General features: G+C 40.5%; 1 protein-coding gene across 1 annotated transcript in view; it reads right to left on the bottom strand.

Moving 5' to 3' along the window:
* Positions 1–17,215, bottom strand: part of IRAG1 (inositol 1,4,5-triphosphate receptor associated 1) — a 91,288-nt gene extending 74,073 nt beyond the window's left edge. Inside the window, exons 1-3 of the mRNA XM_066639631.1 lie at positions 17,148–17,215; positions 4,153–4,270; positions 980–1,130 (exon numbers count right to left, since the gene is read on the bottom strand). The gene's annotated coding sequence lies outside the window, so the exon portion shown is untranslated. The remainder of the gene's footprint in view (positions 1–979; positions 1,131–4,152; positions 4,271–17,147) is intronic.
* Positions 17,216–18,256: the final 1,041 nt, after the last annotated feature.

Genomic DNA, 18,256 nt, shown 5'->3' with positions numbered 1-18,256 from the left:
CTGGTAATGAAGTCTGCTGGTTGCCTCCTTTAAACAATAGGCCAGCCCCCACCACCACCACCGTCATACCTAGGGGAGGTCAAGGGGGACAAGTGTCTTGGGTGGCACACCTGTGAAGGCGCTGCCACCACCCACTGTGCCCATGGCCACCCTGGATTTTTTGCTGTTTTTTCAAAGCAAAAGACGCGGATGGTGCTCAGATCTGCTGCCCGTATCTTTCACTCTGAAGAGGGGAATACAACAGGGCGGCCATTTGGTGCATGACTACCAGAAGTAATTGTGGTGATGTCATGACACATGTGCGTTCCTGGCTCCCAGGAGGCAGAAGAGCCAGGAACACCAGTGCTCCCCATAAACCTGGTGCTGACCTCGGTTGTGGTAAGATCTCTTTAGAGAGAGGATGCTAATGTGATCTATTATATAAGACTTGAGCTCCAAAGGCAAATACTGAGTGTAACTAATAGTTTAAAAGTTGGATAATCTACTGTGACAGGGCTATCCAAAAAAACATACATATTTTCTGTCTAGTAGTAAATATCATAAGGCTGTATCATCAGTTACCATAGAAACCTATCGCGGATTGCATTCAATATTCTTAACCTTTTTATCATTTATATTTTAGATTAGAAGAACAGTACACTTAGGAATACATTTGACTTCTCCCAGTTGTTATTCTAAAGCGCTTTTTGTCCACTGGAATGGGTTGTTTTCTTATGCTACAATGGGCTATTTCAGCTTTATTTCATTAACTGCCCAAGGTTTTGTTTTTCTTGGAATATTGCTAAATAGAAATTTTAAATAAGGTATCTGAAAACAAAGATTCATAACTCTTTAGAATAAAGCCTCCTTTGGGAGCATTAAATGTGCCTAGTTTTAGCCACACCATCTCATGATAAAAGTGTTTATTAGAAAAGAGCTTTAACTGTACAGGTCATTTTATTAACACAATTCTCATACAACAAAAATAGGTTCACTTTACCTTTTATTGTTTCTCCCATGTTCTGTTTTATAGGCATGCCTTCTCTTGTTTAACAGATGTCCTCTGGATCCTTGTCTCTGGCCCAAGAAGAACAGATTAGGAAACGTCCAGCATCTCTTTTGGGTCCAAGTATATTCTAAATTCAGTGCTTCTGTGATTAACACACAATACGTGAAGATCAGAAACTTGGAGGCAAAGTTATATCTTATGTAGTTTACAAATGTGTTTGCTATAAAAAAAATCATTTACAGTCAAATGTAACCTGGCACTTTGGCAAAATTTCAAGGTGGTTTAAAGAAGGAAAATTATTTTAAGGAATAATTAGCTCCAAGAAGGAGTTTTTTAAATTATGGAGTACTGCTGTTCTTGTTTGGGGTATTCTAAAGAGTTCTTGCTGGCCCTTTCCCTTCTGAAGACACTGCAGATGATGGGAGAAGGCAGTTTTTTTGTAAGATATTTTTGAACACAATGAACAGCCCAATTCTATCCTGCTCCAGCCAATAGAGTACAGCACAACTTCTGCTGCATACAATGGGCCAGCTGGGGACCAGACAGTGATGGTCAGTAAAATAAAGTCAGTAAATTTTTACTGACAATAAAGTCAGTAAAAAACTTTATTTTACTTACCAACTCTGCCATAATCCCCAGTGGACCTACTCAGAACTGCTCCAGCTCTTTGGTTGGTGTAAATCCAAGTGGATCCAGAGAGATGTGTCGAGGCCAAGCCAGGGGCATAGATTATTGGTAGGGCTGTTGCTGAAAATATCCATCCTAGCTTGCCCTCAACACACCCCCAGCTGGCTGCAATCCCTGCCCCAATTCTCCCCTAGATCACCCCCTCCACTAACTTACCTGTTCTGGCAGGGGCTAGGTGCCCCTTTGGTACATGCTGGAACTGCCAGGCATTCCTATTTGCGCTGGCTGCCCTGGCCCATGCGCCACTGCTGTGGCTGCCATGCCAGAGGCCTGGGCTTTGCACTGATAGAACGCAAGTCTTAAGAGTAAAATTTATTTTTTTTAATTATTAGAGGTTACCAGAATAGACAAAACATGACCCTAGAATACACTGAAAGTTCTGAAGGCAGAAAGATTTTAATGCAAGCCTCGGGAGACTATTGCAGCTTTCCATGGCATCTATGGCTGTATTCATACCTACTTTAAATGTCTTTAAAATTGGCACTAATGTGTTCTTTATTTCTTCTAAACTAGTGACCCCATGTTAGAGAAGTATTAAATTACTTGTCCAATATTTTTCTCCTATTGAAGATGTAGTTTCAAAGTCACAGTAGTCCTATGTGAGTTATCCACAGAGTTTTCAAAGTAAAGATTTCACAACAAGTTATACTGCTGCCTGAAAGGAAGAGAAGATAGGAGGCAATTTGCCAGAATACTAAGCTTCCATTTCTGATACAGATGTTAAAACCAGACATCTTTGGACTGGTTTACCTGACCACATTTATTATTATTATTATTATTATTAACAGTATTTATATACCGCACTTTAACTAAAAGTTCACAAAGCGGTTTACAGAGAAAAATCAAATAACTAATGGCTCCCTGTCCCAAAAGGGCTCACAATCTAAAAAGATGCAAAAGAACACCAGCAGACAGCCACTAGAAAAGACACTGCTGGGGTGAGGTGGGCCAGTTACTCTCCCCCTGCTAAATAAAAGAGGAACGCCCACTTGAAAGAGTGCCTCTTACCCAGTTAGCAAGGGTAACTAATTTATTGCACCATTGTATACCACTATCAATCAAGTAGGTTAACAGTGTATATTAGATAACAGAATGTAAAAATTTTTAGTTGCAGGTTAGTTACAAAAGTTAGTTTACTCAAATTAGTTACAAAGGCAAGAAAAATGTAGGACTTGACAGCCACTTCTTGATTCAATTGTGTAAATCCATGGTTCCCAAACTGTGCACTGTGGTGCCCCTGATGCAAACTCAAATGGGTGTTGCAGGATAATTTAAAGGTGCTACAGGATATTTTAAGGGACACACAGTGAGGGGTGCTGTGAACACATTACAAACAGCCTAGGGGCACTGTGAAAAGAGAAAGTTTGGAAACCATTTGTGTAAATTGTTCCACACTACCATGGTCTTCAAGGTATAAAGTCCATAGAATGTTAACGTCAAGCTTTGCTGAGTTCCAGGTTTGTCTGAACCAGTGGTTCTCAAACTTTTAGCACTGGGACCCACTTTTTAGAATGAAGATCTGTCAGGACAACTGGAAGTGATGTCATGACCAGAAGTGACATCATCAAGCAGGTAAGTTTTTAACAATCCTAGGTTGCAATCCTACCCACACCACCTAGGAGTAAGTCCCATTTACTATTATTGTTAACGGCATATACATAGTAGCCTGTTAAAAGTACAGATCTGTAACATTTCCTCAAGTGCAGTCACATACCATGGTAGCATCAAGCCTAATATATTAAAAATAAACATTGAAATGAATGGGGACTTACCTGAAATTGGTTTGTGACCCACCTAGTGGGTCCTGACCCACAGTTTGAGAAACGCTGGTCTAAACTACAAGGGAGCATGATCCTACCACTATTTCAATTCTCAATCTCAAAATCAAACTAGACATGACCATAAACATGTAAGTTTACCTTCTGGGTTTATCTGTTTTTTAAAAACTAAAGAGTTTGCATGCAGGGTGACAAAATGGGCTAAAATAATCACAGAGGGTTGGAAGGTTTTGCCTTTGCTCTGGTCCCAATTGCCTCTGGTCCCAATTGCACCCTCTCTGCACTTTTTTTAATGGGAAAAAAATGTCTTCCAATGTCTCATTAGACCCCACTGCCATGATTTCACTTTAAAAAAAAATTATACAAGAAGGGCTGAGCCACCTGGGGTAAGTTTGTACATTCTCTTGAATGAAAGCTTTTCCTAAACTGTACCACCTTAGAGTAGAGGCTGGAGTGCACATGCTTTTATGCTTCCCATATAAAAATAAAGTAAAAATCTGAAACGAAAAAGCAAGCATTCTGGGGAGAAGAATTCCCTTTGGCATGATTATTTCCTGTGGGCCAGGATTCATTTTATATAGCGGAGAATTCAAACATACATTCCTCTGTAGTCTGAAGTGGTGGAGTCTAGGAAATGTTTTATCACTAGAGACTGCTGAATGCAAACATACAGGAAGCACAGAAATTAACTGATCTTACCTATAAGTGATGTCTGAAGCCTGGAATTGTCATTGTCAAAGTAGCGTGTGGGACCATAAGTCAAGAAGGGAAAATGAAGTGGTAACAGAGGTGTTGACTCACAGCAAGCAGAATCCTCCTGTTAAAATAAAATGGCACAGACTTTTTTTAATAGCTTCTGAAACTACCAACTCATGTGACCCAGATCCTCAAGGAGATCTATCCTGGCACTTCCCAACTTGAAAAACAATTCTCTAGACACTTAGCCAAATAGCAAAAAAGCAGGATTTCCTATGGAACACACAAACATCTACCTTGTGGAGAACAGTCATGCCAGAATACATACAACTACAAGACATGGCCATCAATTCCAGAAGGATAGTGTGGTTACACTATTGCAATACATGCAACAGAGTGACTTGAGGTACATTAAAGGCTAATAGAGGTAGGATGATACAAATTTTTGTGGATTAGAGCCCACTTTGCTACATATATATGGGCACAGAGCAAAAATAATTGTAATACAATAGGGCTGAGGGCCTGCACTGTATCCAGCTCAAGTTTGGGGCTGGCTGAGGCTTGGCCCAAGGCAAGGGGTAATAATTTCCCTTGCCCCAGGTAGAACCACAGCAGCCCCAATGGGTCTACTTGGATCTGTGCCACCTAAATTGGTGGTGCAAATCTGAGCAGCCTGGAGCTGCCTCGGGCTGCCTGGGAATGGGGATAAGATCCGGCATAAGTGCCGGATCCTGGCCTCGCCTCCCGCTCCCCACCTACCTGTCCACAGGCCCTCCCGCCACCCACTCTCCCTCCTCAAAATGCCTCCTCCCTGCACTCCCAATGCCCTCTCAGAGCCTCACACTAGTATGGAAAGGCCAGGGCAAACTCAGCTGCCCCGGGGCCTGTGGCAGTGTGGGGAGGCTGGCGCACATCCCAGTGCTAGCCTCCCCAACTTGAATGGCGGTGCAAACGTGCTTTATGGCACATTTGCAACCCTCCTGGGCTGATGCGAGGGACTTGCACCAACTCAAGGGTGCTTTAGTATCGAAGACTTAGTGACATTTCCAAGTCACTGTATTTCAGCAAAACAGGATGATCTAATCACTGCAATTCATGCTTGGTAACTTCCAGGGTAGAATATCACAGTGCATTCTAAATGAGGCGGTTTCTGAAGATGATTTGAAAGCTTCAGCTGTTGCAATATGCAGCTGCTTTCCTATTTATGTGACTTGACTTGGTACTTATTTTATATTACTCAATTTAAAATATCTTCATAGATTATCAATTCAACCCTGGGCCCAAAATGCTGGCAGGATCTTTAAAGCTCTATGTCATCTAGGTCCTGATTATCTCAGGAACTACACTATCTCCATGCCATCCTTTCAAAGATAATTGAAAGGATGACCTTTTAATTTTGTTTATTTATTTATTTGGAAAATGTTTAGAGTTGTGGATTTTCTGTTCTGCCTCTCTTCATATTCTGATGCCAATAAAAGAGAGTCCAGCATGAAACTGCTGAACTAGAATTTCTCAACAACTTTGACTTCATTCATCTGGGGAATAATCAAGATCAGGCTTGGGTTTCACCTCTCCCCTGAAGAGTGTTATTTAACCATGTTAAGAAGTTCTGTTGTTTTAATCAATTACTGTTATTGTGGATAGTCATTGTAAGTTTATCTTGCAAACATCTGGGCTTTGCATAAAGCTGTCATTAAACTGAACCTCTTGCATTTTATCACCTGTTCTCCTCTTTATACCAGTGTATATGGATATACTTCATGCATCTGGTACAGTGAGCACTAGCTTATGAAAGCTAATGCTGCAGATCTGTGAACCAAACAGTTCAGAATATTTATATATGGTAAGGCATAGTATGGGAGGTACTTAATGCCATTGTACTATCTGGTTCACTCTAACTAGATGTGTGAAACCAAAGTTTTCTTTAGGATCACAGATGAACAACATAAGTGTATGGGCAAGAATAGGGGACAATAATAGTCATACCCTAACTCCTTGCCCAGAAATTTTTTTTTTTTAACTTTGAACAGTAACACTGTTAGGCATAGAAAATTTAAACTGCAACTCATTAAAGGCAGAAATAGGATAAACAGACAAAATGTCAATGCTAAACTCAAAATGGGGGCTGAATTGTTCCCTTGACTTTCTTTGGGAAATTCTTGAGTCAACCTCAAGGAAACACTAGCAGGCACCTATTAGAAATGAATGGAACTGATTAAAACAAATAAGAAAACAAAGTAAAACTATTTTAAAAACACAGTACAACTACGTACCCACAGTTGTCAGTACATTAAAATTTAGACCCCTTATTTGTCATTTTTAGCTCCATTACATCTATCTCACTAACTACATACTGTACAAAGGTTAAAAAAAAGCAATCTTTTGCCAAAATATATTCATTTGCATTAGAAGCAAAAACACAATCATGCTCAAAAGATAATTTAAGAACGCCAGCCATAGAAGAGTATGCAGCTTGGCTAACTGCCCATATGTTCCGACACTAGAGAATACCACAGGGATTACAACGAAAATGTTAGAGAGTTATCCCACATTGCTTATTTATTTTTAGTGGCAATTGGTTCCAGTTCATCTAAGAGTTCTTTGACCAAAAACTGTTTACACAAAGTTTGGTCTGTTTGTAAGATAAAATTGCTTGATTTACTTGTACCACCATGCTAGGTATAAAACTCAGAAGGAGCATACTTTCCTATTCTACAGCAAATGAATGAAACTACATTTTGTTTCTACCATGTTCATACATATAAACAGTGTATATATTGTGGTTTGCAAGGAATGTTGGTCACAGAATTATAGGTAAAGTATATCATGAAATATTCCAAAAAACATACTTTCTGGTAGATCTGATGCTTGTTAGAGGGAACAGGAAAAGGGTGAGTATAATAATTTGGAAATTTGTATAATAATAAAGAAATTTGGAAATTTGTTCTTGGAAATTTCTAATTTTTCACCTCTCATGACTGGCAAATTTCAATGGATTGGAAGGAGCAGCCTAGATCTGCCTGTTGGGCTTGCAGCAATTTTAGTCAGGACAGAATATGTCTTGTAGATTTTTAAGTTTAGCAAAAAGCACTGATAAGGCAACACTACTAAACTAAAGCAACCTTCAGAATACAGTTTTCCTCTAGGCGAATTTCTCTAACTTGAATGCTCCTCATATAGGCAAAGCTTTGTTTGTTTCTTGTTCAACAGAAAAAGCAATGGATTAATCTGACAACCATAGGCCAACAGCAGTAGTTACCAGCTTAATCTTTCAAACAACATTCAAAAAGGCTCATTTTCCTTGAAGGAGTGGCTCATTGGTTTGTGAAAAGTTCTGTGAAGTCAGGCTCAGCAAGGTTCCATCTGTGGTGCTTGCTTCCTTAATTCCTTCCCAAATGTCTACAGCAGAGGTTCTCAAATATTTAGCACTGGGAACCATGTTTTAGAATGAGAATCTGTCAGGACCCACCAGAAGTGATGTCATGACCAGAAGTGACATCATCAAGCAGGAAAATTTTAACAATCCTAGGATGCAATCCTACCCTTCACTTACCCAGGAGTAAGTCTCACTGACTATCATTGTTAAAAGAATATACATAGTAGTTTTTTAAAAGTACAGATCTGTAACATTTCCCCAAATGCAGTTTCATACCATGATAGCATCGTCTAATATATTAAAAATAAAATATTGAAATGAATGGGGACCCACCTGAAATTGGCTTGTGACCCTCCTAGTGGGTCCTGACCTACAGTTTGAGAAACACTGGTCTAGAGCAGTGATTTTCAACCTTTTTAATATCATGCCACAATGGTAAGACACTAAAATGACTCCCCCCAGGGAGAAAGTCAGGGTAAAAATAAAGTTGTTAATAATAATAATAATAATAATAATAATAATAATAATAAATGGTCAAGGCACACCATTGGTTTTTTGACAACTGACAAGGCACACTGTGCTGCCAATAGGCAGCTCACATCCCCCAATGGCCCTACTATTGACTCTCGTCCAAATTCCTGCGGCGCACTTGAGGACCATTCACAGTACACCAATGTGCTGTGGCACAGTCGTTGAAAATGGCTGGTCTAGAGACTCTCTACCCAATCCTGAACAGTGCATGCTGGCTTACCGTGGCACACTGTCGCAAATGTACCATAAGGCACATTTGTGGGGCCTAGCACCAGGTGGCCGCCAGAGCTCCACCACTTGGTGGTTGCACGGACTGCCGAGCAGCGGAGAGGTAGATGGGAGGAGGCAGGGAGGAGGTGTTCCGGAGGGGAGGGAGGCAGGACCGGTGGAGCAAAGCTCCACTGGATCCAGAGCCTTCGTGTCAGGCTCACTGCCCAACGCAAAGGCTCTTGATTCTCCACCAACCTTTTGGTTGGTGGTGAATTGAGTAGACAAAAGTCCCCTTCTCCCAACAAGCTGCCAGCAGCTGTCCGGAGCATGCAAAATGCAGGGGTGGCCATTTTCGGTGCTGCTGCAGTCCCGTGCCCCAGACAGCTCAGGATTGGGCTGTCAATACCTACAATGATCTCTAAAGGTTTTACTGCTCACTACATATTCAACCGTACCATCTTAGATATCATGGTTCCAGAGGCATTACTGACTGGGGCACAGAAGAATTCTTTGGGTTTTAGATATTTAAGGGCAGAATGCAAAATTTGGTGCAAACTGCAAACCCTGACAGTCTAAAGGCAGAAAGGCACTAAGTACTCAGGAAGCCAAGCTAGGAAGCAGATAATAAGTAAGCAGCTTTGTATCTGAATGCAACAAACTGTTGAGGAGACAGAGCAGGAATTAAAAGCTTTTTTTGTTTGTGATATTTATAAAACAAGCTAGCCCCTTGTGTAACCTGTCCCTGCTGAAATGGACCTGCAGTATCGCCTTATAGCCATCTACAGTAATAGGACAGGACTGCAACAGGGAACAGGTCAGCAGCTCCTATGACTGTAGTGCCTGAAATGTAAAGTGTGTGCACTGCAAGCTCCCTGAATCCTATAGCCAGTGCCCCCCCCCCCCGCCTCCATAGGAATTGCACAAATCTGGGGCATGATCTATTTTTATCACAGGTTTGGTGAAAACTGACAGAAGGTACTTTAGTCTCAATCTAAGATGGGGGGGATGGTGGTTTGACACTCTTACAACTTTTTTCTCAGGGTTGTAGGCTATGGACCAGAAAATATACAAGTATGTCAAACCACGACCACCACACCATGTATTTTTCCATTTCTGGATGTGAAGTCTGAAACTGCCAGTATATATGGTTAATTAGAAGCAATTCCCATTGATTTCAGAGTGTTGTAAGGATTTGAACTGTAATCTTAAAGCTTCAAACATGCAACCCAGGTTGCAGGTGATAGATAGGATAGGAACAGCTCTGCCCCAATCCAATAGATTTCTCCATAGGAAAGTTCCTGGTCAGGAACAAAATGGCAATAAGCTATTGTCAATTCTCACATCAGTTAGAGAGTGTAATTGCCATAGCAACATAGTGTAGGCATTTAAACAGAGCAACAGACTTTTTATAGCATCATCTTGGTTGTCAAACTGGCATGTGCTTTTATATTCAGAGAAGATACACTGTGGTGGTAGTGGGAGGACAGTACAGAAGATGGTATAGTATTCATCCTGAGAAACTCAGAATTGCAGGGGGGGGGGGAAAGGAAACATACTTTGGATCTGAATGTTTCAATTCAGACCTCCTTTCATTTTTTGAAAGCAACACAACTAGACCTAGAGATTTTGTATTGGGGTAAAGGCCATCCCATTCTATTACTGAAGAGCTGGTACAGGGCAGTAACTAAAAGAGCAAACTGTTCGATGAGTGACCCTTGTTCAAATCTCAGCCCAAGTCAGGAACTCAGAGTAGCTATATGCAAGTCTCTGCCCATAAGTCTCCTGTGATCTCCCTTCCAAAGGAAGCCACTGGTAGTGCTACACTACTTTTCACAACTTGGAGAAGTGGGATTTGTGCATAACAGTACAGACACTAAACCCAATTAATTGTTGCTACCACCTAAGAAAAGAGAAGCTGTCAACTCAATGCATTATTAAGTAGGAAATAAGTATATTTTCTTCTCTCAAGTCACTGTTAATATTGGTTGATTAATGTTATTAAAAAATGAGAATTTGATGTGTGAAGAGTCTGGCACTCTTGTTTTACCTTCAGGTCATACCTGGCCAGGAATGAACAAGAAAAGGTTGAATGAGAGTTTTCATTGGGACTTTCAGAATTCTCACATACAGCTGCCTGAGATTTAAAGTATAAGATAATATATTCCCTCCCCTCCCCCATTAGGTGAGGGAAAAGAACAAAGAAAAGGTTAGAAGTTGGAAGTTTCTGCAGTACTGTGTACTCTGAATGAGACACAGATTGGATTGGATTTGTGAGAGATGCAGGTGCAGCTTTCAGCAGGTGCAGCTTGTCATCTCAGAGATGACAAGTTGCACCTGTGGAAATTCTCTCTCCTACACAATTGTTAAAGGTCCAGGAGCCCTAAAGTTGAAAGTTTGCCCACCCCTGCTATAATGGAAGCTAAGCAGAGACACCTTTCAGGGTGGAGAGGTACCAGCTGGGGATGAAACCTGATGTTGCTTGCTAGAGGGTTTTGCTGCTTACCTCCTTCCAAAGATCAGCCTGGATATTTGTAAATAGAGGAAGCATTTCCTCTGTACCAAAAACTATCAGTGATCACCAAAGAATGCAGAACCTGGGTAGTGCCATGCCACTGAAACCTCTTGCTACTTGAGTACTATGAGTACATAAAAATATGTTGTCAAATGTAACACTACCAGCATGGATAGTGCTTAGCATTATTAGGCCTTGCTCAGGGATGAAGAAAAAATAGCATATGCAGTACAGTCAGAAACTTAAAACAGTTGGAGAAAAATCTCATTAATTTCAACTGAATTGACTGCTAAGTAGGCATTGTTAAGGAGAAGATTTTCAGGGGCAGCATGTATGCCTGCTCTGCCCGAATTCCACTCTAAATGCCACCTACATCCCCCATGGGATGTAAAAGGGAAAACAAGTGGATGTGCTCCCATTGCCCTTTCCCTTTACTTATGACAAGTGAATAGGTAGCCTCCCAGCTCTGCCCTGCTTCTGTTTGAAATGAACAGGAGCAGTGGATGCTGGAGCATTTATGACAAGCATATGTCATGCTTGTCATACATAAAGGAAAGGGGGAAGGGGAAAGACTCCAGATTGCCTTTCCCCACCTAATTAAGCTCCAAAAGGCAGAGAGCCGTGATTTGGAGCCACAGTAGCTTTTTCTTTCCCACTTCTTCCTCCAGCAGTGTTGGAGGGAGAAGGAAGCTGACACTGCTGCAATCTTCTAACTTACTTTCCAGTGCATGGCAACATTGCATGGCAAGGCTGGCCCCAAAGATTCCATTGTGGTGGAATGGTTGAAAGTTGGAAAAAAATGTCCCAAACTATTCTAGCGATAGGCTGCCGCTCTGAATCATTTCCAACAATGGTCAAGGAGGGATTTCCTCAAAACTCCTTAGGACTCATTAAGCTTTTTGTTTGGATTAAGCATCAACCTCGTGTTCAGAAGGGTGGCTTTTGTTTGTTCTTTTGCCATCACCACGCTACACACAACAGTGGAAAATATGAGAGACTTTAAAGAAAGTCATATCTGACAGGAACCACCTGGCCTCATAGAAATCACCCACAATGCACAAACCATCAAGTCCACCAACACTTGATTGAAGAAAAAAATTAGCACAATTGTGGTATATACGTAATTCTAGAGAAAAGACTAATAAGGCCCGCTACTCTCATAAGGTTGTGCTGAATTCCACCTGACTTTGGAAAAAAACTTGAACCTGTTAGATTTTTACAATCCAATGTGTATTTTGCACGAATGCACTGCAGTTGTTGTTGGCATCCTTCAGTCTCGGAAGACTATGGTATCGCGCTCTGAATGGTGGTTCTGGAACAGTGTCCTTTTCCATAACTGGATGCAGCCACAAGGCAGTGGAGGTTTGGGATCAGAGTTTTCCTTCTCTCAGAAGAGCTGCCTTCCCAGGCTAACGAGTCCCATCTACCCGTTGGTATTTATTCTCAAATTACTGTTATAACCACAAACTTCTCTTCTGCAAAATGGCCTCCTCTCAGCAATCGGATCTTGATAAGCTCTCGGAATGTGCCACGCCTTCTTGCCAGAATGGCTCAAACCAATCTGGCAATGAGAGCTGTGAGAGGCAGTCTGAGCGGCTTGCACATCAACTCTAGACTTTGGAGCTGGCAGAAGCTGCGTGCAGGGTAGCTGTTACTGATTTGGAACTACTGCTGCTGCAGGTATGCCTGCTTGCCTGCCCATTGTTCACCGTGCTTATTGTAAAATGAGATTCACCATAAATCTCCATTGTTCTGTATCCAAAAGGGAAACTAATTTTGTACAAGATTGCCCCGGATTGTTCTGCTGCTGGGGAAAATGAGCAATACGAAACAAAAATGCAGTTTTCACGATTTAGTGACCTGTAACAAGTGATTGCTGACAGCCCTGAAATATATTGTAAAGAGGAACACTTCACTTTGGAGGCACAAATTCAACAGCTACCAGAAAATGAGACATAAAGAAAATTGGTACTTTTCTTTTAAGCCAAGTACAGAAGAAGGGTATGAATGCCAAATTAAGAGAATGTGAATTTCAAAGCCTTGAGCAGAACTCTAATATGCTTAGCATGGATATTTGCTCTTATATAATACCTTCTGCCATGTCTTAGGAGGACACACTGTAACATACACATGAAGATAACTTCGGTATGCAAACTCCTATATATAGTATCTTCTATTTTAGTACTAATAATTATTAAGTAATACAAGTCTCCAAACACACTGACAGATGAATTAAAGGCTTAGAATCCACATAACACATAAATTTGCATTTTAATCCTCTCTTTGAACCAGCCCCCAAACTTGCCTTGGATAAAAAATTGCTTAATGTGTAAAGTGAGAGCTTCAGCTCAAGCCTGGCTAAAAGTCACAACTGTAATCAAAATTCTCACCTGAACAGGAGGGACTGATTATAGCTACTAAATAGTGACAGAGACACTCTGTGAATCTTTTGCCTTCTACATTTCTACTTCAAATGCTTTACAGCTGAGCAAGGATGCTTAATGGAAACCAGGTCAAACTTAGCATTCTAAAAGAAAGTAAAGCTTACATTTTAAAATGCTTCAAAGACATTTAGGGCACAATCCTAACCAGGTCTACTCAGAAGTAACTCCTATTTTGTTCAATGGGGCTTAGGAAAGTGTGGTTAGGATTGCAGCCTTAGAAAGACATTTAGAAAGGCTTGATAAAAATGGATAAAACTTGATAAAAATGGGAGCCTGTGCATTTAGCTCAGGATAGATATTGAGCTGTAAACTGAGTTAGTTCTAGACATCTGGTGTTATGTAGTGATTGTAGAAAGTCTGCTAATTCAAATCTAGTCTGATCCCTGATTTTACTAGCTTTCAAGTAAGCCTCTAACTTGGCCTTCTATTTCCAATGAGGCAATCATTACACTGAAGTAGTTCTATGTGAAGGGATTAAAAACACCAGGGCTCAATCTGATCTGACTTTCCAGTGCTGATGCAGCCACAATGCAGCTCCAACAAACATTCCCTTTCCTTGAGGAGACCACTGTAACTGCCCTACCAACTGCTGGATGTAGTGCACGCTCTATTGGCACAGCTGCAAATTTAGATAAGTCTGGGCCCTTACACAGTGGTATGTACCTAGTCCTTACATAAGGCAATAAAGCAAGTGCCTGTCCCAAGGAAACTGCAATCTAAAATAGACAATCGGGAAAACAGGGAAAGGGAGGGAGAGGGGAGGCTGTTCCATAACAATATTGTTACAGTATAGTGGTTACAGTCCTTGGATTCCTATGAAGCCTTAGCCTCATAAGGTCCCTGTTATATAAGGGATCATTAAAAGCTTATTCCATGATGGTGTGTATTTTGCTGTATTGTGTCTTCCAGCGATTATGCTCTTTTTATTAACTCTATTTAGTTGCTCTTGAAATGGGAATTTTTTTGCCCTTCAAACAGAGACAGAATACATTTTCAGTTGATTAAAAATTTTTTTCCTTGTTCAGTTCATGAATTTAATGATATTTTAACACTTTAGGATTGAAACTTAGTCCTACTCACCCTAACAGTACAAGCAGGTGAGGTTGTTCCACACAGGAAGTAGGGATACTTCATGTGCATGTTCTCAGTCTCACTCAAATAGCCTGGTAAACATCTTGAAATCAGTAACTATAAAAGACTTAAAAGTTTGTTCCTTCTCCCGCAGCATTAAAATCCCATCACCACAACTGAAATTCAGAAGTACTTGTTACTCTACAAGTCTTCCTGTTAAGATGTATGCATACAAGATAAACACAGTCTGATGTTTGTTCAGATTCATACAAGACACTTCCACTGCAGGATCCTTTACAGCTGCCAAAGCATTGCTTTTCTTCAAAGAGAGGGAAGTGGATTTAAACCAGTAGTACTATGCAATAACTAACATACCATTAAAGTATTTGGCAATACCTGGGCCCAGGAACAAGATACTTCTATAATGTTTACTCAGAAGTTAATCCCATTTGGCAACCGTTTCCTACATGCTTAATCAGAACCTTCTAGCTTCTGCCTGTAAATGTCTCTAATTAAAGTTACAGTAGCCTTGAAAAGTCTCAGAAATATTTTGCCAGTCAACACTGAACAGGCTGGCATTGCAATTGTGCATAAGCGTCAAAACTAGGCACAAATCAAGTCTGACAGCAGACAGATCAACAACCCTAAAACCAATGGAATACAATGTACTGGCAATAAATTAATCTGGATTCCCTATAAAATGAGAATGAAATAGCTCTGCGACTGAGGAGAAATATCTTGGTAGCTCCTCATGGCAACAGGCCTCAAATGGGCTATTTTGCAAGTTCTTGGATGTTTATAAGCATGGAAGAGACTTTCCATTGCTTAACCTTTCATCCCAAGGACTAATGGTTCTCTATTGGCATCACCATTGTATTTTCTAAAAATTAAACTGAAAAGAACAGGGGAGGGAACACGACAGATTTTCTTACTCTAGAGTAGTGATTTTCAGCCTTTTTCATCTCATGGTACACTGGCAGGGAACTAAAATGGTCAAAGCACACCATCTGTTTTTGACCATTGACAAGGCACACTATGCTGCCAATGGGGGACCCTCAATGGCCCCATTAATAAATGATCCTCTCCCAAATTCCCATGGCATACCTGGGGACCATTCACAGCACACCAGTGTGCCATGGCACAGTGGTTGAAAATGGTTGCTCTAGAGGAATATTGTTGCACAAAAGTGGTAACCTAGCTGATCACAGTACTTTCTGTAAGTGTAAAGTGCACCTGTTAGTATAGAGAGATACAAGATTTGTTCAAAACCAAGTAAACATTCTCCAGAATTTGAAAAATGAAAGCAGGATGGTACCCAAGTGACAAATAGTGTAGAACTCAGACAGCCTAATGTTGTCCTTTCAAAAAGTCTTTTACATTCTTATTCTTATCCAATTTTCACTTCCATACAACCAAAAAAAGAAGTTTTGAAATGTTAATATTGAAAAGGTGTGCAGTATCTTGCTCTCATGTTTAAGTTACACAACTTTAGGTTAGACAACATTTCCAGTAGACCAGAACTTCAGAGAGCAACACGCACACACTTGTGTATTGGTTATTCTTGAATAGCAGGATGAGAGCCCTGATAAATGGATCCTCAGGACTCATAACTGGTCCAGGTTTTGCACCTACATATTGAATGCACAAGTTCTTGATATCAATATAGGCCACAAATCACATTTCACAAAACGTAAGTGAAAATATGGGTATTCCCAAATTCATATTGTGAAATGAAAGTAAGACAGTCTAATAAAGTTCTAGAAACCAACAAATAGAAATAGTTTTGACTTGTGGAAGCTACAGTTTACCATAATTCTGGAGAATGTAGAAATGGTACCACTTTCTATGGAGATAATGCAATGTATTATTACTACTATATTTGAGTTAACAACATGGCTTCATTTCAATACCCAGTTGGTCTGCAATACTTGTCAAAATGTTATGACCATTTCCACACACAAGACAGCTTGGGGCATATTAGGCACAGTTTAAACATTCTTCTGCATAAACTAAACATTGTTTCTGTATTTTCTATAAATATTTCATTCCAGAGGAAATTTTTTAACATGCCGAATCAGAATACCATGGAATTAGTCCAAATTCACTTGCATAAATGCACATATAACCAACAAGCTCTTCAAACTTCCAGCTCATAGTAGCTGGCAGTGAAATACATTTTACATACAACTTAATAATCAAAGCAAGCAAAATGTATAGTTCATTACAATAAAGAGCGTTCATTACAATAAAGGAGTGATCATGTAACTGGACTAAATCATAAATCAAAACTCTCCTATAGTATATTTATAAATTTTTACTACGAATTTTAAAAAAAATTCTTCAGGTTTAGAAGGTCTTTCTCTATTTGCTTATAGCATCTTTTAAAAGCAGATAGGAACCACACCAAAGAGCCAGCTCCGGAAATGTCTTTTTAAAAGACAGGTTCCAGAGGCAAGTAGGTAATCCATCAAATACAGCTGTTCTGCTGTATACTGTAAGTGAGCATACGGCACAGAAACTCATACAATTGCATGTCACTGTAACAGTGAGCTCATTTTACACTTGTTTATAAACACAGTAGTAGCCATGATCTCAAATTGTTAGAAAAACAGAGAAGAGTCGTGAATTATTCTAAACTTAGACCCTGGTTTTTACTGGTAACATTACTTGTTTTAAACACTGGACTGCAACATGGACTAGCACCGACGTTTCTTTAGCATGGTTATGTGCTTTCAAAATAGTATGTGAGGAGGAGGATTTATACTGCCTCATTACTGCTGTTTAGGCAATTACTGAAAGCCAGTACAATCAATAACATTTCACGTATGCAAAGTATAACCATGAGGTACTGTACCTTTAAGGAGAAAAATGGTTCCGCTTTGGAGCTTGGCTGAAGAAAGCTGTTTGGTCTTGGTTTATAGAGATTACTTACCTAAAACTGAGCTATTCCTCTTGTTTTTCCCCCTTCAGGAAAGCCTCCCTCTCCCTCTCTCTTTCCCCTGCTCTCTCTGGGAGCTTTTACCATTTAAGGTCAATGTTACATCTGGCTCCCTTAACTAAGCTAAAGCACTTTCTAACTCAAGAGACCAAGCAGAGCTTCTAACATTAAAATCAGTTTTAGTTTTAACTAACTCCTCAGAAAGCGTCTGTGTCTCTGGGAGCAGCAGAACAAAATAGGCTTCTCCTCTTTTAGCACAAATGTTGAGAACAAGAGGCAGAACCACATTAGCATTATCTCACAGTTCAGAACACAAGGACGTTACTTACTCATTTCTGAATAACTAAATTTAAAATGGGCAAGTAGGAAGGCGATGAAATAGCAAGACTGAAGCGATGTATTGCATTAACCCTTATCACAGGTGTTCACAGCAACAAATGCAATTATTCAGGGATTTTTTCTTTTTTGTGTGTGTAGGCAAAGACTATCAGACAAGTCACTAAGTACATGCACACACTTAGAGAATTCTGGCCTAGTTCCAAATAAGGACCTTCCCCCCCTCCCCTTACAAAAAAATAAACGAAAACCACTCAGAGATCCATGGAGGAAGGGCAGACTACAAATGTAAACTCAGGTAGCTCTTATTATATATCCTGCATAGGAAGAAGAGAGGTTAGCAAAAGTTCTATTTTCATGTATCTACACACACTGTACCTGAGGCCTGACTCTACACCTTACTTAGCATAAACCAGACTTGTCAAGCCTGTGGCTCCTGAGTCATTAGTGACCTGCCAGGTGATCAGTAAACCCTCATTTAAGGCTCTATCCATACTAAGGGTCTGATCCAATGCAGTCTGCGCCAGCCCAGAGCCAGCATGCACTGTCACAAATGTACCATAAGGCACACCTGTGACAGTGTATGCCAGTCCAACACTGGAGCAGGCCCAGCACAAGCTGGCACTGAGTCAGTGCTGGGTGGAAGATGGCTGACTGCTACCAGGAGCTCTGGGTGAGTGCTGGGCAAC

The sequence above is a fragment of the Tiliqua scincoides genome, chromosome 1 (genome assembly GCF_035046505.1).
Source record: "Tiliqua scincoides isolate rTilSci1 chromosome 1, rTilSci1.hap2, whole genome shotgun sequence".
NCBI lineage: Eukaryota > Metazoa > Chordata > Lepidosauria > Squamata > Scincidae > Tiliqua > Tiliqua scincoides.
Note: the sequence above shows the minus strand (reverse complement) of the source record. Positions and strands in the feature narration are given on the sequence as shown.